This window comes from Lutra lutra, chromosome 6 (genome assembly GCF_902655055.1).
Source record: "Lutra lutra chromosome 6, mLutLut1.2, whole genome shotgun sequence".
NCBI lineage: Eukaryota > Metazoa > Chordata > Mammalia > Carnivora > Mustelidae > Lutra > Lutra lutra.
Genome location: NC_062283.1, coordinates 114,639,845 through 114,663,056, shown reverse-complemented (window position 1 = coordinate 114,663,056; position 23,212 = coordinate 114,639,845).

Genomic DNA, 23,212 nt, shown 5'->3' with positions numbered 1-23,212 from the left:
TGTGTGTGTGTATTAACCCTCATTTTATTTTATTTTTTTTTTACTTATTTTCAGCATGACAGTATTCCTTATTTTTGCACCACACCCAGTGCTCCATGCAATCCATGCCCTCTCTAATACCCACCACCTGGTTCCCCCAACCTCCCACCCCCCTGAGGTATGTTTTTAATGATCTGTCACAGAAACCATGAGTATAACAAATATTAATCACTAATAGGTCATTTTATACTTTTAATTATAACCTATTTCCTGAAAAGGGGTATTCAGGAGCCTAACAAGAGCGATAGATAATGATAGATGGATAGACAGGCAGATACATAGACAGACAGATAAAACTTTAAACAGATTGATCCACAAATAGAAATTGCCCGGTAGTATTTATACTTGGTCAGTTCTCAGGAGTATTAGGAAAGTGGCCATGTTTGCATCTAATTTTACTGAGCACAACAGCTCCTCATTCTTTCAGTAAAATGATATTGACATTTAAATAGTTTCTGCAACTTGAAAAATTATCAAACATGTTTGGTTTTCAAATAACAAGAAAGAATCACCTGTTATCTCTGACTTACAATTTACAAAGTCTTTACAAATAATGCTCGCTAATCAACACAACAATAGCATGGATGGGAAGTGTGTTGAAAAGGATAATGGAAACACTAAGCCCTGATTGTTCTATTAAAATTGAAACAATTCATCACTTAGCATCATTAGGCACCCATAACATGGACTGTGTAAAGAACTTTCAGGGTTTTCAGAGTTCCTCAGTCCACGTAAAGCACTGGTTAACAAAAGTGGTATATCTGCATTAAAATATAGATATTGGTGGCTGAAGAGGATTAGCAATTTGTTAATTAGTCACATTTTAAAAATCATTAAAATAATATATCGGGCAAAATTCAATTATAGTGAATGGACCATATGGATTTTTTTCTATTTAATATATTTCATTATGCCACTGATAAATGGCATATAATTTGTAACACTGTCATTTAATAATTAAAATGACTTTTATTATTTTGTTTACTGGATTCTCATTTCAAGAGACTGTAATTTTGCCTTGTGATTAGTAACAAATCTCACTCAGCAGCGCCTTCTAATAGAACTCAGCATGGACAATTTTCCACGCAGATTCAATCTCTGCCTGAATCACACTAATCTTTTGATTGGGCTCAAGAAAAGGTTTGGATCCCTGTAGAGTTCCTGATGCACTGACTATTCATAAAAATAATAACAAGGTGCCAAGCGGTCAGAAATGTCGCCTTGCACCTGCTCTTTGCCCTTAGTGAAACAGGCCACTAGAGGAGCCTTGTTGATCTTCACTGGGACTGGATCTGATGTATTGACAATCTGGGGATTAAAGGGCTTTTGAGAGGTTTGTGCCTTAAGCAGTGGTTGAGAGAACTTTTGAATGGTCATATAAATCATGATTCTGTCTTTAAAGGAAGTATAGGAGAAGTTTACTTACTCTTTAGGCAAATTAAACACACATATATGTGGAGAATAGCTGCAGTAAATAGAAAAATGCAGGGTCTTTGCGTATTTTGTATTTGGAAAAGCATGGAACAGATTTTTTGAGTGCAAATGTTTTTTGGTGGTTTAGTAAACTTTTGAAGAAGTGTCAATACTTACTAGTCCCAAAGGAATGATTTAGACCCTATGAGGAGTCACCATGCTGGTCTTAAAAAATAGTGTATACAGTAGGCTTCTTTATAATTAGACAAAGTTACTGGTTTTCCCATATCTGAAATATTAGATCCTTTTAAATGTCAACATATCAATAATTTAATACTTAGATTGTCTAGGAAGATTTGTTAGCCCATAGTCAGAAGATCATTAGAACACTAGCCTCTTGTTGGCAAAATAACACCAAGATTAGAAGGAATTATTTACTTTAGGAAAGCTGCATTGTTCATCCAGGCAATTCAACAAGAATAATTTAAGAGGCCAGAAAATAGTCATGAGGACAACTATTATTCTGAACACCAATTCCAGTGTTGCAGAACCTAGACTGGATCCGGGTGGCACTTGGCACTGGCCAAGAGGCACTCAGAGACTTTGGAGGATCGGAGGTTTATTTAACACTGGTGGACTCAGAGGAGGTTGTTCTCCAAAGGTCTGAGCCCCGAGCACAAGCAGGGAGGAAGATTTATACCCTTCTACTTCCACATACTTGGTACTTTTGGCGTGCGTGGGAAACGGGGTAGGAAAGAAGAACCCGGAAGGGCTTTGAGACAGCTACTGGAATTCCCTTGCTGGTTTGATTGGCCATCTTAGAGTACAGTTTTTCCCTATCACCAGTTCCAATGTGGAGGTTTCCCTCCACAGTAAGAAACAATTCTGTGACACCAGCTGGGTGTTATACAATTCAACTCAATGATGACACTATCCAGAGACAGCAGCAGATTCCACTACAAGATTCACTGGGATCCTACAAGACTGCCTCCCACACCTATACCTCAGACAGCAATCACGAGCGCAGACTGTCCACTGGGCCTCTGACCACTGACTACTTATGAGAGGTTCCAAAGATCCCCTTCATGGGTTTGATTAATTTGCTAGAATGGCTCAGAACTCAGAGAAATATTTCACTTACTAGATTACTAGTTTATTACTAAAAGATAAAAATCAGGAACAGACAAATGGAAGAGATACATAGGACAAGGTATCAGGAACAGGCAAGGAGCGTCCATGCTCTCTGAGTGCACCATTCTCCCAGCACCAATATGTGGTCACCAATTTGGAAGCTCACTGAACCTTGACCTTCTTGGCTTTTTTTGTTTTGTTTTGTTTTGTTTTGTTTTGTTTGTTTTTGTTTTGCTGTTGTTGTTGTTCTTTTTAAGATTTTATTTATTTATTTGACAGAGAGAGATCACAAGTAGGCAGAGAGAGAGAGAGGAGGAAGCAGGTTCCTTGCTGAGAAGAGAGCCTGATGCGGGGCTTGATCCCAGGACCCTGAGATCATGACCTGAGCTGAAGGCAGAGGCTTAACCACTGAGCCACCCTGGCGCCCCCCCTTCTTGGTTTTTAATGGAAGCTGCATTATGCAGGCATGATTGATCAAATAATAGTCATTAGTGATCAAACTCAATCTCTAGCCCCTCTGCCAACCTTGGAGGTCATGGTTAGGGCTAAAGGTTTCAACCCTATAATCATCTGGTCACTTTTTCTGGCAACCAGCCCCCATCCTCAGTTTACCTCAGTGCTTTTCCCACCAAAGTTGTCTCATTAACAAAATAAAAGACACCTTTGTGGTTCTCATCACTTAAGAAATTCCAGGGGTTTTTGGAGCTTTGTGGCAGAAACAAAACAAAGACAAAATATATAGTTCTTATTGTAAATTACAATATCACTGGATGCAAAAGACATGTCTCCCAGATTTAGGTCACCTGGAATTGGTCCAGGGTTCATGCATAACACATTTTCACATTTTTCCAAGTAATTATTCACATATATTTTCCAATATTCATTTTGGTTTTCAAGTACATTTTTAATTGCTTTTAACCCCCCTAAAAGAGGAAATGCAAGAATCATTTTCATTAATCATAGACCATATTGGTGTTTCATAGCCACTCTGTTACTTTTGAGAATGTTTTAAAAAACAGACTGAGTCTTATTCATATGGACAGTGATTTTGTTAAATCACGGTAAGAACCATAAAGTGTTCACTATATTCCTTTAATGTAAAAAATTCACTTTTTTTCAATCCTATGATAAGTGTATGGTAATATTTCTTGTCAGTGTTTTATTTTAAGAATGACCTCAAAAATATAGTTATCAAACTACTTTTATAGAGGAAAATGTGATTTTTATGCCTGGGAGTATGGCATCCTGGATATAGCCTGAATAGCAATCTTAAATGAAACAATTAAAATGCCAGTTAAAATATTATGTGAAAAAATATTTTCAAACATTGCAAGTGAAAAGAATAACTTGGAGCAGTTAAAAAAAAAAAAACTATTTTTTTTTTGAATAGTAAGCAATTTTTAAAGCCAGTTTACATCTGGAGGGTTATAAGTCACTCTTGAATATTTGTGTTAGTGACTGCATGGGGCATAGAAAACAGAAGATAAAGCCTAAGGCTTACCTGTGCTACACAAAAGAGACATTAGAGTGACTTCTCTGCATCTATTTAGTCAGGGTTGGGACTGAGCAAGCAAGACACCTCTCTTAAGGAGGCATTTAGTTTCAGAGTTTTTTGAAGAGTTCTTACATTTTGCACCTGAGGTATCAAGGTTGCCTCAACTTGCTTCAGACCCTGATCTTCATTCAAAGTGGAGGAAGAAAATATCTCTCCAAGAGAATATACAAGCCTGCCAACTTATAGGATTATATTGTGAATCCCCACCAACCGTGAAATAAACAATTTCATTCCTACTTTAATTTAAAATGGTTCTGGGTAGGCATTGCATCACGTGATTGTTGAAACAAATGCACACCTTCCCTACAGAAATTCAACACCAACACAGATGAAATCCAAAGAAAACAAGTAGCTCAAGATTAAAGAGCATAAAACGTGCAAGGCAATAATTCCCCATAAAAGAAAACCAGTAGAAACAACTAACAGCAGATTCAGGCTATTAAATACCACAGATAATGACATTGTCAAACAAAAAATAAATAACAAATTTAGTAAGTTTAAAGAAATGTTTAAAAGCTTGAAAATATAAGCAAGGGATCAGAATACTATTAAAAGCAACCAAACAGTTTGATTTGAAAAAGAACTAAGTAAAAACCTTAATTTTTTTAAAGAAAATTTCCATTAAAATATGATGGATACATTAACCAAGAGATGATATAGTGATAAGAACACAGATGGGAAATAGTCCTCAAAATGAGCAGAAAGAGATAAGAAACAAAGTAATTTTAGTAAAATAAAGGTTAGGAAACATGCATACATTAGAATATATGAATAGTCCAAGTCCTAAAGTTGGATCATAGAACTTCAATGAGAATATTTAAGGAAATTAACAAAGAAATTATCAGAATTTTTGATAGCAAACTCAAAATTAGAATACTCAAAAAATTCAATCATTATAATAATAAAAAGTGCACACTGTACACATGTTGATGGAAATGTACAATGTTAAAAAAAGAGGAAACTGGGCGCCTGGGTGGCTCAGTGGGTTAAGCCGCTGCCTTCGGCTCAGGTCATGATCTCAGGGTCCTGGGATCGAGTCCCGCATCGGGCTCTCTGCTCAACGGAGAACCTGCTTCCTCCTCTCTCTCTCTCTCTCTCTCTCTCTGCCTGCCTCTCTGCCTATTTGTGATCTCTCTGTGTGAAATAAATAAATAAAATCTTAAAAAAAAAAAGAGGAAACTGTCTTAAAAATATATTCATGAGGATGGACTATGTAGAGAAACACCATCAGGCTAGCAGTGACTCAAAAATAGTGAAAAGGGAAGATTGAAACAGTGAAATATCTTCTGAAATACACTGAGTGAAAATAATTTCAACCCAGGATTCTATACCCAATGAAATTATCTTTCAATAACAAGAGCAGAATAATTTTGCAATAAGGATGAAATACTTTTGTAAGCAAATTCTTGCTTGAAAATGTTTGAATGCTTGAAATGCTTGCTAAAGCAAATTCTAAACCATGTAATTTAGGTAGAAGAAAATGGTTTTTGATCTCCAGGGGTGCCTGGGTGGCTCAGTCCATTAAGCTGCTGACTCTTGATTTCGACTCAGGTCATGATCTCAGCATCTTGCTACTGAGCCCCAGGTACTGTGCTGCTACTGAGCCCCGGGTACTGTGCTCTGCCCTCAGCAGGAAGTCTGCTTCAGGATTCTTTTATCTGTTCTTCCCCCTGCTTGCTTGCTTTCTCTCTCTAAAATAAATAAATCTGAAAAAAAAAAAAAAACCACTATCTTCAACTTCATTATTAATCAAAGAAAATTCTAACACCAAAATAAGGTATTGTTTCACACTGAATAAGTTAACAATATCTAATACTGCTGAAAATGTAGAGCAAAAGAAGTCAACATCTACAGCTAGCAAGGGTAGAAGATAGCCCATGTACTCTGTGAATGCCATTAACTAGAAATTTTGACAATTCTATAAACTAGAGAAATTCTTGCACATGTGCTCAGGATATATACACACATACATACATATGCATGCAGCAGCTCAGGATATATACAGACATACATACATATGCATGCATACATATGTTTATTTATGATCATAGCAGCATTGTTCACAATAGCAACATAATGGAAATAACCCCAAAGTCCATCCAGAATACAATGGATCAATAGGTCCACACCATGAAATATTATAAGGCAATGAAGGTAAATGAAGTACAACTACATGCATCAACATGTCTAAATCTCCAAAACTACTGTGGAGTAAATGGCAAAACACAGGCAAATGAACGCAAAATAATTCTACTGTATTAATTTCAAAAATAGGAAAAAGTAAATGATGTATTATTTAGGTCTACATAGTCTGTAGATCTGTAAAGAGTAAGGGAGTGATTAATATGAAGGTCTAGATAGTGGTTACCTCTTGGGGCATGAGTATGGTCATTGGGAAAGAGAAAGATATAATTTTTTTAAGGACACGCAGTTATTCCAGGTACTAATAACCTCCAATGTTTAAGCCAGGTGGTAAGGACCTATCTATGTTTATTAAAAATTTTAACTATTCGTGCATATATGTGTTTTGTTGCATTTGGTATAATAATACATTTCAAAACAACTATATAATTTTTTGGGAAGAATACATTCTTACCTAAGGGAAAATTCCACATTTTTGTTCCACATTTCACTTGCCTAGAAAAGCCCGAGTTCAAAAGCTGAGTGAAAACAGAGCTACTTACCTGTAAACAAAATCAAGCACTACCATCTGCCAAAGAACTGTGTCTGTAGAATTTATTGCCTACAAAAAAAGGAAGCAAAGGAGAGAGGCCCATTAAGTAAGGTCCCTAACTCTAATGATGTCATAGGTTCTGAGGTGATATTGAATTAAAATGGCACTTGGAAGTCTCTAAATCAAAGCAGCTGGTTTGGAAACCTCTTCAAGCCTTTAAAGGTACTCACCACCGCACCATGTTAGCTTTTGGTTATGGCAAACTGACTCCTTACTACATTACGAGGAAGAGCTAGCATTGGGGGAACTTATTAGGAAAACAACATATAATCTAATAATAAAATTGTCATTGTTAAGTTCAAAATAGATTACATGTTAGGTGAACTTCACCAAAATACTATGGAAACTGGATATCATACATCTCTTTGAGGCAATACAGCATAATAGTTACATATGTGGGGCTTGGAAATGAACTAATTTTACTCAAAGCCCAGCCCTGCTACTTGGAAAAGCCATTTAATGTTTAGGTTCATTAATTTTAAGGCTTATAAGGGATAATGTAGATAAGATTAACATGGTGATATCTGACACATAAAATCATTCAATGAATGGTTAACCATTTGGTTATGTATTTCTTTCCTTTTATTATCATCATAGGATAACAGGCACAGTTTCTCCTCTAGGGATAAATCATCCATCTATCAATGAGAATGTGTTTAATCCATAAGGTTTTCTTTTTAACTAATGTTCAGTGGATACTAATAACACTGAGAAAATCAACATTCTATGAAGGAGTAGGGGCACCAATTTACAACAGATGCTCCAAACTGTTTAGGGATTGAATTTAGCATTTTGGGTTTAGATCTTACTGTGTTTTAAAAATTCAGTTCACATTTCAACATTGAGATATTTTATATGCTTTCTTAAAATATGGAGATTTATTTTTTTCTTTTAAATTTAGAAGGACTGGCTAGAATATGTCCTCTCATTTTCCAGTTGGCAATAATGGGCTAAAACAGACTATCAATTACACCTTTCAGTTGCCTACAGTTCACCAGATGCCCCACCACTCTCTCCTGCTTCTCAGGATCTTCAACTGGTCTTTCCAGTAGACATCCCTGCCTGGTCCCCAGAACTAGCTGGGTTTAAAGCTGGGGGCATGGGGAAGAATCAGCAAAGAGAGGCTGAGTTCATTCTGAAGGAGAGGTCTTTTAGAATAAAAAGACAAAAGATAAAAATAAAACAAATAACTTTTAAAAAATTAATATTTTCTTAGGTCCCCAAATGTAATAAAATCACTACTTTCCTCACTCTGCATAAGCTTACTTCATCTTTAAGCAGTGGCATTACCCGTAACATTTTAAATCTTAAAAGAACAGTGATCCTATTGTTTATTATAATAGTTATAATTTTTCTAATAGCTGTTAATGCTAACTACTATTTATATTACTGAATTTTGTTTTCTATAAATTTTTATTACAAATGTAGATAGTTGACTCTCATGTCAAGTAGGTATGTGTGTACTTGCTTCAATCTAAGTGTCTCTTACAATCCAACATGCTTCCTACTTTTTCAAAACCTGCTCTTCATCCAATTTGGTTTATTTCAGTAAGAAAATTTCAGTTCTATTAGTTGATCGGGCTAAATTCCTTTGTCCTATACCTATGTTCTCTCTTCCTCTCACATGCTACACCAAACCAATCAGATCTGTTTCCCATCTACTCCTCTACTACCTCTACTCCTTCCACTCACTCCAAGCCATGAGCACCTTGAACCTGCAAACCTGAACTAGTGTAATGACCTAGTTGGTCACCCGTCATTCAATCTTAACCCCACTAAAAGATGTTTTAAAGCAGTTTAATTGTATCCCTTCTGCTTGAAATTGTCTAAATGGCTTTTTGTCAGTGTACCAAAAAGCTGACCCTGACCCCTTTCCTGTCCTCACCCCACCCTCATTTTTTAGAGCACTTCTCTCCCTTTATTCCCTAGACTCTCACACACTGGTCTCAGTTCCACTCAGTAACAGACACTGTCCTGTTTCAGGGCCTTTGTCCATGCTGATGCCGAAGATGCTTTTGCCCCTTCCAGCTTCTTCAGCTCTGCGCAGAGGTCATCTCTTTAGAGAAGCTGTTCCTGACTATCCTTAACACTGACCTCTCACCCACATGATTACCTGCTTTAGGCTTCTTCATAGTGCTATCACCAACTAATATGTTCAATCTATTCCACATTTTTTTTTAATTGTGATCACCCTCCACTGCAAAGTAAACTCCATGTGGATGTGGTCTTTGTTTTGTCCATTTTGAAACTTGGAGTTCCCCCTACGGTGCCTCCCAGATATTTGAGGTGCAATGAACTATTTGACAAGAGAATAAGTGGAAGTATAATGAAGTATAAAGGGAAAATTGTTTAAATTTCACAGCTACTGTAGGAAATACTACTATGGATTTCTAAGTACCCTTTTGCCAATAACTCAATGATCACCAAAGTGAAAAAAACACATACATCTTAGTTTAAGGTAAGTTAAATTTAAATGGGACTGATATCTTGACTTTAAAAATATGATTCATGAAATGACTAATGATGAGAAGCTTCTATTTGTGAGTCCATGTGTTTAAAAAAGAGACAAGATGTTGACCAGAATCTAATTTCTACTTTCTACTGGAGTTCTTGTTGTTGTCGTTGTTTTTGCTGTTTTTTGTTTTTGTTTTGTTTTTAGATTTTATTTATTTATTCGAAAGAAAGAAAGAGCATGAGCAAGGGGAGAGGCAGAGGGAGAAGTAGGCTCCCCACTGAGCAGGGAACCTGATACCAGGCTTGATCTCAGGGAACCTGATATACCAGCTTGATCCCAGGACCTCAGGATCATAACCTGAGCCAACGCAGACACTTAAGGGACTGAACCACCAAGGACCCCCTCCACTGGAGTTTGCTTGCCATTCTATTTAGATCAAACTGAGAGAGTTAAGTTAAGATTAGTGGCTTCACGTAAATTTGAGAGTGACTTAGCCAGATTTCTATCTAATGAAATGAATTGTACCTAGTGGAAGGAAGGGGGTTTGACATTTAAGTAAAGGATATTTGAGGAGGGAAGTGGTCCACCCAGTTCCCTGTAGCCTTCTCCAGCACAGGTTCGTCAGTGTACCAGGAATACACCTCCCACTCAGCTATCTCTGATCCAAGCAGGGCTCCCAGTTTCCTTCTCTGGGGAATTTTAAATTGAGCTAAGATATTTTAGTTTATTCTGGCCCAGCTTTGAGAAAGGAGAAGTAAACTGAAAACAGTAGAGTGATGATCTTCTGCTTATCAGGGAGAATGAGAAGCAGAGGAATTTGTTCTTTAGGAAGAGAAAAAAATAAAGCAGATGAGAAACAGCAAGAGATGAAAAATAAAGGGAAAAAAATATTGCCTATCTTCCTGATGATATTTTCCCATTCCTACTAAGTGTCTGAGCTTCATTTCTGTACTTAGGTTCTAGGAGACAACTATTAGCTTCATAATTCTTAAAAATCTTTTAAATTTTATTCACTTGTTTGTTTTGCTTAAGCTACTGGTTTAAAATTTGAAAATTTTTGATCAGTACGTGGGAATCCAAATGAACACCAATCCTCGTTTAGCAAATTTTTCCTTTAACCAACAATGTATACCTTAATTATTAAATTAGAATAATCTGTTTGCTTGCTGTACCCTCTGCTGTACAGAAAGCTCTAAGAATAAAATACACTGTTTCCTAAAAAAAATTAATGGTAGGAGATATTCTCCCTACCCATCTGGAAGTTTGACTAGCAAGGAAAGGTCATTTTTGAGTTAGTTTCCAATAAAAGGTACAAATAGTGAATGCTGAGTTTACATACAAGTTTTACAAGTATGATTTGCATCCATAATCACACTGGTTTTTGTTTTTTTTTTTGTTTTTTTTTTTGTTTTTTTTACTATGCCACAGGACAGAAAATTGAACCTTATTATAAGGTATGAGTTTCAAATTCTCTAAAAGTACATTTTGGTTGGAGAGTGCCTGCATGTTAACATAATATGTTCTGGTTGAGAAAAGCCAACATTAGGCTGAATAAAGAGGTCAAAGCTGCTTTATTGCTCAGCAGCCAACATCTCTAGAGAACTACAATGTATGCAGTATGACTTGGGACTTGTCAGAAACGTTAAGAATATCAAAATGATTTCATTTCTGATTTTTTCTCTTTCAGTATCCAGTTTTATTGTAAAAAAAATTAAACTTATTCCCAATTACTTACTCTGACATTTGTAGGAAAATTATCCTGCTTCTTTAGATTACATAACCATAAATTAGCCTTATCGAACAAAGTCTCCTCTTAATTGCTTCATATTTTAAGAAGTGGAAAATAAAGAAATATCAGCGGTCTTCCCTATCACATGAAATCATATCATTTGACCCCAGAAAAGAAATATTACCTATTTTACACTACGTCTAATCAACAAAATTCATATATTTGCCAAATATATGAAACAATTATACATTTTTATATTATTCATTTTATGTACCTCTGTCAGCAATTCATAAGTAGCAAATAACACAACTGATATTCACGAAATGTAACAGCATTACACATAAACAGGTAGTGATGCTTAGATATGTATTTCTTATTTCTTCTTAGCTTTAATCTGTAATTCTGGAATGGGGGCAGATTACTGATCTAGCATGTGGTTTCTGTGTCATGTGACTCTATGGCCTCATTGGTAATCACTGCTTCTCTGAAACCCTATACAGTTACATCATCCCTGTGGAGTCTAGAATAATACAGTATTCTTGTATGGAAATGAGAGGACTTGAAGAGCTCATCCAAGAGCCACATGGAACTTGAGAGCCTTTGAACAAATACCATTACTCCATAGGAATTGTAAGACTGTGGGGATAGCCAGCACTTGTATGTTATTTTTTAAAGTGAGGTCACAGAGATTAAGCTAGAATCTCTTAATAACAAGCAAAAAGCTCTGTAAAAGTTAGGACAGTTAACAAGCCGTTTTGACAAGGAAACTATCTTAACTTCTAAACATTGTATCATCTGGTGAAAAGATTATCCATTATGGAAGTTTCCACTCTGCTCTTTTGGTAGAACCCAGATTGTGTACACGACTGCCTAGGTGGTGGGGACTTTAAGTCTATTTTTCCTAAGCAACACTTCCATGCCTGCTCTCTTGTCTTTATTTTGTATACTTGAGGAAAACCTGGAACTAAAGGATTATGAGTCTTCCAAATCTCTAGACCCTCCTTAGAGAGCAGGTCTCCCCAGAGCTTTAATCAGGCTGTGGAGTCTCTGGGTCCATGGGGTCCAGGGGAGAACTAAAGTTTTGACCTGGGTCTGGCCAACACACATAAAGTGAAACTTTGAAACTGATTCGTCATTGGCTCAGTTCATTACAGAAAAGAAGACCGAACAGCTTTTGGTGAAGATTCCAAAATTTAAAGAACCATAATCCCTCAAACTGAGAAATAACGTTGACTGCCTATACCTCATTATGATCTGTATCCATCTGCCAAATGTTGAAACCAGCTGTCCAGAGCAAGGGGGGAGTGTGGGGTAGTGGGGGGATTGTGTATGGAAGGTGCCGTGTTCTTCCAGGGATGCCAGTCCTCCCAGAGCCAAAGTTAGCCCCTGCAGCCATGATGGCAGGAAGCCACAGTGCTGGGATGACAGCTGCAGCAACATAAAGTGTCTGATTGCACTCCCGGATGAACAGTCCTTCCTTGTTCTTAATGACACCAGATGGTACAGCCCACCCGGGGACACTCAGGATGCTGGGTTTGTAAGTGTGGTGACCTTAGGAGGAAAAGGGGGAAAACAGAGAAGACAGAGAGTGCTGGGGAGAACCTGGAAGAGAATGTGTGCGGAGGGCTAAGGGAAAGGTGGGTTTTCCCAATTGTGGAAATGAGATTCTAACCCAAGTTTTCTTTCTTCCATTTTGGAGTTCTTTGAACTCTACCACCACATGGTTCATTTGTTTATTAATACAAGTTTGGAAACAATTAATGTATGGATTACTGTAAGGGCTGGTGAGCAACAGTGACAAAACAGAGACAGACAGGCAGGTATTGCAAATACATCTTTTTAAGCAAAATTGGAAAATTATCAAGGTAAAAATATTTTCAAAAAATGTGAATTTTAAAGAGAAAACTCTAAATCTGTGCTACAAAGACCCAGTACATAGAACTGTTATTCAGTGAAATATGTAGTATCTTTTTTTTCTCTTTTTCTTTTAAACTGTTTGTCTCCTCATTCTGCCCCAGATCATTTTACCAGATTATTTTTTTAAGGAGAAGAGAAGCACCAAATAAATAAATAAATATAAAATAACAACAACAATAACAATAATACGATGTTTTCCAGCATTTGGGCACATGGGCATTTCAAAATTTATCTGAGAATTAATCCACCCTACACCAGATGGTTTCATGATTTTGTCTTTGAATTTCCCTTTTAAACCTACAAGTGACTAAAAAGGCAATGTAAGTGATCATTGCATATGAAAGATCAATGAGAAAGAAGTTACTCACTAGCCAGTCTCCCCACTGTGGCTCATATCTGAAATAGTTCTTTAACAACCCTAAGGCAGCTTTCCCACACTTTCCATTTGGCAGTGCTTGCTACTAGATTAAAGATGTGAAATGGAATGATTTAAAAAAAAATGCTATGTTTTAAAATGTCTGGTGGGTAAAAGGGTCACAAAATACAACTATTCCCCTTTATAGTATCATTCTTGTTGTAGGTACTTGATGAATTTATGCTGGGAGTGTTGACCTTTACCTCAATACCATGCCTCCTATCTACTCCACAGTAGACATTTTTATAAATGGCTAAAGTTATAGAGCAACACATCAGGAGAAAGGAAAATACTAACAAGCTATTTTCAGTGAGTGGAGGTTTTTTTGTTTGTTTGTTCTTTTTTTTTTTTTTTTTAACTCCTCATTGACTTCTTTTTGGCCAAACTCTAATTTCAATATTGTGGAGAGTAAAAAGGAGAAAAGTCATATTTTACACTACTATACCAGGGAACAATCTTTACTTAGAATTTAATCTTCTGTCTTAATATACTATGAAAGCACACACATGGATGGCTTCATAATTATAACATTCAGAGCTGTAAATGCTACACTGAAGATTGAAAATCTACTTTCATTATAACCACTTGTTTTCAATCACCAATAGCATTTGAAAAATTGTCCTTCGGACTAAAATTCTCATGATCTAACAATAAAGGAAGGTGTGATGAATTTGTACGTCAGAGTGGAAGTAAAGGAGTGGAAGAATTTGAGGGGTGGATGTTATTTTGTTACTAATAGTATCCTTATTGAATATGATCCTTCACCCTCTATGGCTCTATCTGAAAATCTCCAGTGTAGACTGTGGCCATCCAATGACAGCATCAAGCCCGTCATTTGAATAATTCATGAACCTAGTCTACTATGAAGAAGACAGGCATAATTTTCTACTGAATGATATGAATTGTTTGTTGTTTAAGCACTATAAGTGTATCAGATCATTTTTAATCTTCTCCACTTTCTCAATAGTCATTTAAATGGTAAAAATCAAATAATTATAAGTTTGAATAAAAAATATGTGAAACTTTTATAGCAATACATGCTGTCACCTGTGAGATAATGTTTAATTTTAATATTCTAGTCCTCTGATTTGAAAAAGTCAAAGGATGATTATTAGAATGTAACACACATTTTAATGATCAACATATGCATGAATGAAAAATGGCTTTAAGAGGCATTAGGGAAAATGTAAAATGTAAGGGTATAAAGATGTAAGATGTAAGATGCTGGAAAAGGATGCACATAGAGTAATCTTATAAAGTTTATAAAAAGCTTTGAATTTTTTTTTTAATAATTTTTCAATCTTCCTAGAATATCTCTGAGTGAAAAAAGTGACAGATATATTTCAACTTTATGGAAAAGATACAGTATAATCATGATATAGTCCATCTAACTTGAATAAAACTCCACTGATTTCAGGGAAATTAGAAATGTAATTAAAATCATATTCTACACTTAAAATAGGTAGAAAACTTTAGTAGTCTGGGAAATACCAGTCTACAGAATTTTTATAAAAATTAATATTTGTAAGGAAAATGTACATTACTCTAACTAAATTCTTTTTTTTAAGATTTTATTTATTTGACAGATAGAGATCACAAGTAGGCAGAGAGAGAGGAGGAAGCAGGTTCCCCGTGGAGTAGAGACCCCGATGTGGAGCTTGATCCCAGGACCCTGGATCATGACCTGAGCCGAAGGCTGAGGCTTTAACCCACTGAGACACCTGGGTGCCCCCTCTAACTAAATTCTTGACATAGTTGTTCTTCCACTCTAGTTTGAAAGGTTATATACAGGAAGTTTCTATGATATATATATATATATATGTATATATATATATATATCTATACACACACACACTCATATATATATATATTTATATTTATATTTATATTTATATTTATATTTCAGTTAGTATTAGAATACTTAGAACTAATACCTTAATCCACTTAGGCTGCTATAATAAAATAACTCACTCCAGGTGGCTTTCTGGTGCCTTTTTTTATAAGGGCACTAATCCCATTCATGGGGGCTCCATCCACATGAGCTAATCATCTCCCAAAGTCATTATCTCCCACCTTGGGCATTAAGTTTTCAACATATGAATACTAGAGGTTCATAAACATTTCATCTATAGTAACTAATGTGTATCCCTACAACATTTAATATCTGTGCAATTTAATACTTGCAAGTCTTTTGATCAAATTCAAGGAATCATTTGTTGCATATATATTGTGTATTTAAATCCTAGAAGTTTTCAACATCTTGGTAGAAACACATCCAACACAGCATCTCAAAATCTTTTACTTTCAAATTCTAACTCAATTACCCTCCACTGAACTCCTATTACCACTCCTATTGAAAATTTCCTCAACACAGTCATATTCTGGAAATATTCTTCACGTGAAATATTAAGTGTTACATATGTCATTCTTTCACCAGAATATTTTAGCCTTCAATTCCTTATTACTACTGCACCTCTTCTGCTAAAAGAAAAGCTCTTCAGTCCTTCAACTCTTTGTTTGTTTTGCTCTCTCAGTCTATCAACATTTATCATTTAACTGTCATCCATCTTTAAACTAAAACATGCAATGCATTTGCATAAACTCTTTACTGCCAGTATCCTTAACTCTTTTGCCTTCTTGATCTTCTGCAAAGTCAGGGTCTAGAACAATCCAACCATCCACCTTCCCCACTCCTATAGCCAAACTACACGATGTTATGGCATGAAATTTCATGATCTGTCAAGTGGTCACTAGCAATATGGAATCCTAGCTGGGTCTTGATTAGTTCTGAGTTCTTTATACCTCACACTGGGCAGTTTCATCTCCCATATCCCAAACAAACTATTGCAACCATTAATCATTTCTCCATCATCAAATTATTCAATCATTTCTATCCCTGAAGCTCTTCCCTATGGCTTAACACTTGCTCTTATCTTCAGTAGTTTTAAGAAAATTTAAGCTATTGGAGTTATATCAAATATAAAACTACAAAGTATTCTTCAATCAGCAAATCCATACTTCTTTCTTATGAGTCTCAGAGAAAAAGAAGTGTGTCTTATTATTCAAGGACAATTCTTAGATGTCATGTCTCCCATTAGCCTTGTTTTATCACCTTATCACGTATGTAATTTCAACTCCTTGCTCTCAAGATAGTATTAGTTCCCTTTCCCTCAGTGTATATAAATAGAAAAGCATTTGTATTGTTTCTACCAATTTCTTATTTTTAAAATCAAGCTCTTTGGGGTGCTGGGTGGCTCAGTCGTTAAACATTTGCCTTCCGCTCAGGTCATGATCCCACGGTCCTGGGATCGAGCCCCACGGTCCTGGGATCGATCCCTGCTCAGTGGGAAGTCTGCTTCTCCCTCTCCCACTCCCTCTGCTTGTGTTCCCTCTCTCTGTGTGTCTCTCTCTGTCAAAAAAAAAAAAAAATCTAGCTCTTTGAGTACTACCCATTTACTACTTCAACACATATTTGTCTTGCACTCATGAACATCTGGTCATTCGAAGGACTTTGGGAAAGAATCATCAGTAATAAGCCAAAGTTAATCTACTCTTTCTCTTAGTTAACTTCCTGTGACTTTACTCTTTCTCAAAGTTCTTCCCTCCCTGTAAGTTTCTTCTGTGTTTATTACCTCGAAGTTTATGTGACTTTAGCATCCTCTTTTTATGCCTATACATTCAAATTAAGTGTCTCTCAGGATTCCATACTTGATTCTCCTGCTACATTATATTTTCACTAAAAAAATGATTTTCATTAGTATGGTTTTTAATCTCTGATAATATTCTGTGACCATCAAATGCATATCATAAAATAAGATCTGGTTTCCAGGCTTATAAATCCTACTGCTTTTCCACTGAAGCAGTCAAAGACACTTCAAATGCTAAATGAAAAACTTGCTAAAGATAAAACTAAGCTCTTTCCATCCTTCCCCTCTCATAGCTACCCTTGACACATCAATATATGCTCTTCTTTTTTAATCCTTTATTTATCTAAAATGATGACACTAGAGACTTTCCAGTGAGATGTATCCTTGGATCCTTCACTGGTATTCACAGCTTCAGATTAATTATTAAGAGTGTCATTTTTTAATATGAATTAAATTTCTCATTCTTTGATAACTAGCTGCTATTTCCTTATTTAACCATTAGCATCTCTCACCTTAACAACTGAAATAACATCCTACCTTATCTCTTTTTTTTTTTTTTTTGACAGAGAGAGATCACAAGTAGGCAGAGAGACAGGCAGAGAGAGAGGGGGGAAGCAGGCTCCTGGCTGAGCAGAGAGCCTGACGTGGGGCTTGATCCCAGGACCCTGAGATCATGACCTGAGCTGAAGGCAGAGGCTTTAACCCACTGAGCCACCCAGGTGCCCCCCTACCTTATCTCTTGTCTTTGAATCTTTTCTCCAAGTCCATTTCCCACATGACCAAGAAATTTAACATTTCTTTTAATGTTCACTTAATTAGGAAAGCAACTGTGACAATTTCAATTCAATTCTTCTTCTGATAATCACTATGAATACAAAGAAAAAAATGTATATACCTGTTTACTGATTTATTGTTTTAAAATGTATATATTAATTTTTTGCTTTTATAAATGAAAAAGTTAACAAAATCATATTACTTAATTTCATTTCTCACATTCAACTCCTAATTTTTCTGTTGTATTATTCGTTTTAGTTCATCATAGTGTTATCTCTAAACATGTAAATGTATAAACATAAACAACATAACTATATGCTTTAATTTAGTTAGTCATTAAGTTTTAGTTATATTAACTTGTGTGTTTCTCCTTAAAATCCCTGCTGTGTATCGTAAGGAAATTGGCACATCTGTCTTCTACTTCTGTTTTTACCTTGTACTTTCTCATCTCAGTCAGTATACCATTTTTTTTAACATTCTCAGAGGTCTTCATACTTGATTTCTTTTCTATGACTCTCATCTATTATTTTATGCCTTTTCTCTTGGTTCCTTCTAAAATTATGGATAGTAAACAGTACGTAATGTATTATATACACTATCTCAAGTAGTACTTTGGCACAACATGAAGTAAATGTAATCCCATGACCCTAAAATTGTGCTACTTGAAAAGAATATTTAAACATTAAGTTCCAACATACATTTTTTAAAATCCACCCCACCCACTATTCAAAATTATGTCATTTTTTGTGCTGTATAAAACTGGAATCATGTACAGATTTTTGTTAATCTTTAAGTTTGAACCACCTTCTTCTCATTACTAAAATCTTCCAGATTATTAATTATACTGTTGTATAACTAACATTCTCTTCTTGAAGACATTTTTCATGGACTCCTCTAACTTCCTGCTATAATTGATATCAAATGCATTTTATGTAAATATTAAAGTTAACTCACTGGTATTTCTTTGTGCTTCAGAATTATTTTTATTAATTCCTGAATGTAGATTATTTTTTTCTTTGATTTTTTCTGTTGCTATTGGAATTTTGGCATAGTTCTTCCCCATGAGCATTCTCTATAAAAGGAAAATGCAAAATATAAAACTCTGCGTCCTTTCTTTTGTACAGTTTTGTGATGTCACACTAGATTAATAGGTTTGTGTCTTAGACCAGTTTTCCAGAAAACAGAGCCTGAGGCAAGACTTAAGTGCAAATACAATCCCAGGCAGCAAGAATAAGGTGAGGAATGAAAAACAAATCTATATGCATCATAACTAGCAGCAAAAGCTTTGCATGTGCATCAAACTATGACCCAAAACAGATTACTGGAAGAAAGAAGGAGGACAACGTAATCTTCAGGCTCTTCCTCCTGTCTCCTTTCTCCAATTAGTGAAAATTTGCCCCAAGGGAAAATCATTTATTTGTACTTCTAGGTTCCATGACATAGTTCCTTAGGCAGCAGCTGAGGAAAGCGGACATTTTGCCTTTATTCAAGTCTGAAAGTGATGGGCAAGCTAAAACTCTAGACATGCCTGCCTGATCTGTCTGGCTTAGATTACTGTGGATGCTCATATTGTCTGTGACAGCCACGATGGCTACAAATGGTTCTAAAGAATCTAAGGAGACTTATGCAGTGTACTTACCACAGCTGGGAATAAAATTCTAGGTTTAGAAACTTCTCCCTTAAAATTTTAATATTTCTTTCATTGTCATCTTGCATTCTCAATCACCAGTGAAAAGCTTGGTGTCAACCTCATTTTGATTTTCTGGAAACTTTTTGGATTTCTGCATTGTATTTGGAATTGTCTACTATCATCAGATGTATCAAGGCATATATTATTTCTGCTTACCATGCTTGGCATAGTGATTTTTACCAATCTGTATATCTATGCCTTTTATTTGTTCAGGATTTTTTTCTTCTAATATGTCCATAATCTTTTATCTGTCCATTTTTCCTGTTTTTTTTTTCACTTAATATATCCTATTAATATATTTTGTAAATCTGATTTTACTCTAAATGTCTCTTCAAATTTTTGTTATTCTCTTTATCATTTTGATCTGTATTTGTAACTATTTATTTTACTCTACTTTAGAGATTATTAATTTGCTATTCAACTTGGTTTACTTATCATTTATTTTTATTTTTAAATTGTTTTACTAATTTCCAAAGAACATTTTCATTGTATCTAATTCATTTAATGGCTTCTATTATTTATATTGCATGAAAATAATATTCTCTTAAGTATTTCAAAAATACTCATATGAATTGTGCTCTAATGTTTATTCTTTTTCTTGTATTACTTTTTATTTCTTTTGACATGAGTTATTCTCTTTGTTGAGTTAGGCTTTTTTTTCTTGCTATTTTTTTCTCAAATAGTGGAGTATCCTTAGCTAATAGTTCAGCTTACCCAAATGTCTTTGAATTAGTTTAAGAAGCTAGTATATAGGTGTTATTATTAGTATTATCTAGTCTTTCTTTCTTTCCTTCTTCATTTTTTTTCTTCTTCATCTTTTAAACTCAGAAGTTGTTTTGTTTTGTTAAATTTTTTCATGGGAGAGCACACTCTAGGATTGGTGCATTTAGATAGGTCTTATAGCCAGAAAGTTCTCCCTTTAGCAGACATGGTTAAGGATTAGCCATCCATATTCATATCACTTCACAAATGCCAAATTAATCAGGACTTTTTTTTTTTTTCTGGAAATGAAGAATTTAAATACTTTTCAGGTGGTGGTACTTCTGATGTTTTCTTATTGGGTTTGTGACAAAGATTCAAGACAAGATAGAGTGGGCTTCTTTAAATCAGACCAAATACTCCATCAGGGGCTTCCCAAAGGCTATTATTTAACTTTGTTTTAAAAATCATTTTTCATGGGATTAGTTAGGAGCAGGGAGACTGGCAGGCCCAGCTATTCTGTGAAGGGCTTTTTCATGAAAGTGATTATGTCCCTACCCCATTACCACCCTAGTCTCTCTATAAATATGATCTCTTTGCCCATCAGAAATTACTTAAATTTCCTTTTTACCGTTATATTATTTTTTTGTTTTTAGTGTTGTTATGATTTCATTACTTTTTGCTTATATTTGCTTATATTTCGCTTATATTTGCAATATCATTTAGTGAGATTTTGGACGGAAAGGAAGTCTATTTATTTGCTCAGTGTGCTATATTGAATTGAAAATAGAGTTAGCTTTCCTAAAAATTCACACAACTGATTAGATTATTATTTCCCCTAAAACTGAAGGCCACACATACAGATAATTTGCATCTTATTTACTTCTCCAACCTCATTTCCTCCATTTTCCTTTCTACCTGACTGACCAGGCTCCCTATTACTTAAGCCTTTATACAACTAGATGGATGATCTCACTCAGCTAACTAATGTTTTGGCACTCTGAGAACACTGGGAACTCCAGGAGGGAAAAAAAAAAAAAAAATTCAAACCCAAAGATTTGTATAGTACCGTGTATATTGGTAAGTAGATAAAAACAGCTAAGAGCAGTCCACAGGGGCCACAAGTAGATGGCACATTGGTCAGGATTCTTCCTTTATATCTGTGCAAGTATCTTGTGGTCTATGAAAATCCACACAACATGAATTGGAAATATTTTACACACTAAAGATCCATTTTATTTCAGAATGGAAGTGTCCATGAAGGCACTCGTTCCATTACTCCCTGTACATATTGAGAATTCAGATAATTTACTTTTTTAAGATCACATACTTTAAAAGAAGAATTAATATGTTCATTGAAAATATTGAGATACATGCTATTTTTGTTTATTTGTTGTATGTCTTTAGAGAACCCAATTGCCCTGAAAAGAGTCAATGCAACTCTGAGAAGTGAGACCTGATTTTCTTAGAAGAAGTTGGAAGAGATTTTATTCAGTTTTCGAAATAGATTTTGCCTCTTTTTTGGTTCATGGCCTGTTCAACCCTCTTCATGATTCAACATGGTTTGTTGAACATTATATATAAAGGTAATATTGCCTAAACAAAAATCTGAGATGTGAGGGTTATGTACTATTAACAAGGATGTCTTCATCACCTTGAAATTTCTCATAGAGAGCATTACTTGACTATAGGAAATATTCTTAGATACTTGCTGGAAGATATGTTCACCTAGTTTTGTAATAGATTTACTACTTTTTGGTTTTACAGTGTTCCTTGTTGCATAAGCTTCTTTACTAATCAAAAATTTCATATTTATATTAAAAATCATAATTAATAAATACTAATGAAAATTCATTTGATTTTCATTAGTCTACAATGATTATGTCATGCTATGTTATTAGTATGCATTAGACATGAATGTATTTCAAATTATGTGTTGAATTATACCAATTTGTTTTTTTATATCACTAATGGGCTTTCATTTGATCATTTTCAGCAGAGAAGTCGCTAGGAATAAAAGTTATGGCAGAGGTGCTCCAGGAATACGCAGATGGATTGGAGACTGTCAGGTAAAATGTATATCAGGCTTACACAGTCCCAGAAGATTTAGCATGGCACCACGTTTTATACTAAAGAGGTAAAATTTAATGCAGGTTTTTATTTTTCACCATGACAGGACTATTGTGCTATTTTTATGTTTGAATATATGAGTCTGAGAACAAACAGGAAAAGCTACAAGCCATTTGGAAAAAAAAGGCTAACATTTTAAAGATTAGATACAAGGTACAGGTCAGGCTATTTATAATAATAAATAGCAAAATCTGCTAAAAATTAAGTATGCAGAAAAGAACAAAAGTGAAACTCCCAGTATTTGTGGTGTGGTGGTTAGGAGGATGTCTGTTGTATGTGTGTTTGTTTGATGTGTTGAATTTAGAATTTGGGAAAACATCTTTTTCCCTGTTCTCAGCAGAGGTATTCCATCTGTCTTCTGCCCTTGTCTCTTCTTCCCATCTAAGTGAAAGAGCTGTCCCTGCTCCCATGCCATTGGTGACCCTTCCAGGTGGATGAGCCTATTATCCCCTCCTGTATCTGTGAGGAACTGGCCTCATTAATCACTCTCTCTTTCTCCTGTATTTTATACCTTTCCTTTCCCTGGTTGGTGTCCACATTATATCAACATGCTCAAATCCCCTTCCTTGTACAGCTACCGACTGATCACATACCACCGAGACTTAAGTCTCTAATTTCTCACTTACCATTCGCTCCTCAATATCCAGCAATCTAACCTTGTCCACCAATACTCTATTGAGACTTTTCTTTTAAGGCCAGTACTGACTGCTGACTTCTTACCTTCCTCTATGATATTCTTTCCTTAACGATTTGGCCTTTTGGTGGCACATGATGCTGTAGAGCACTTGATCTTTTTTGAATCTTATTCTACTCTTAGTTTCAGTGATACTGTTCTCTTCTGTCTCCTTCCCTGGCCATTCCTTCTTTATGGCCTCCATTGGCTT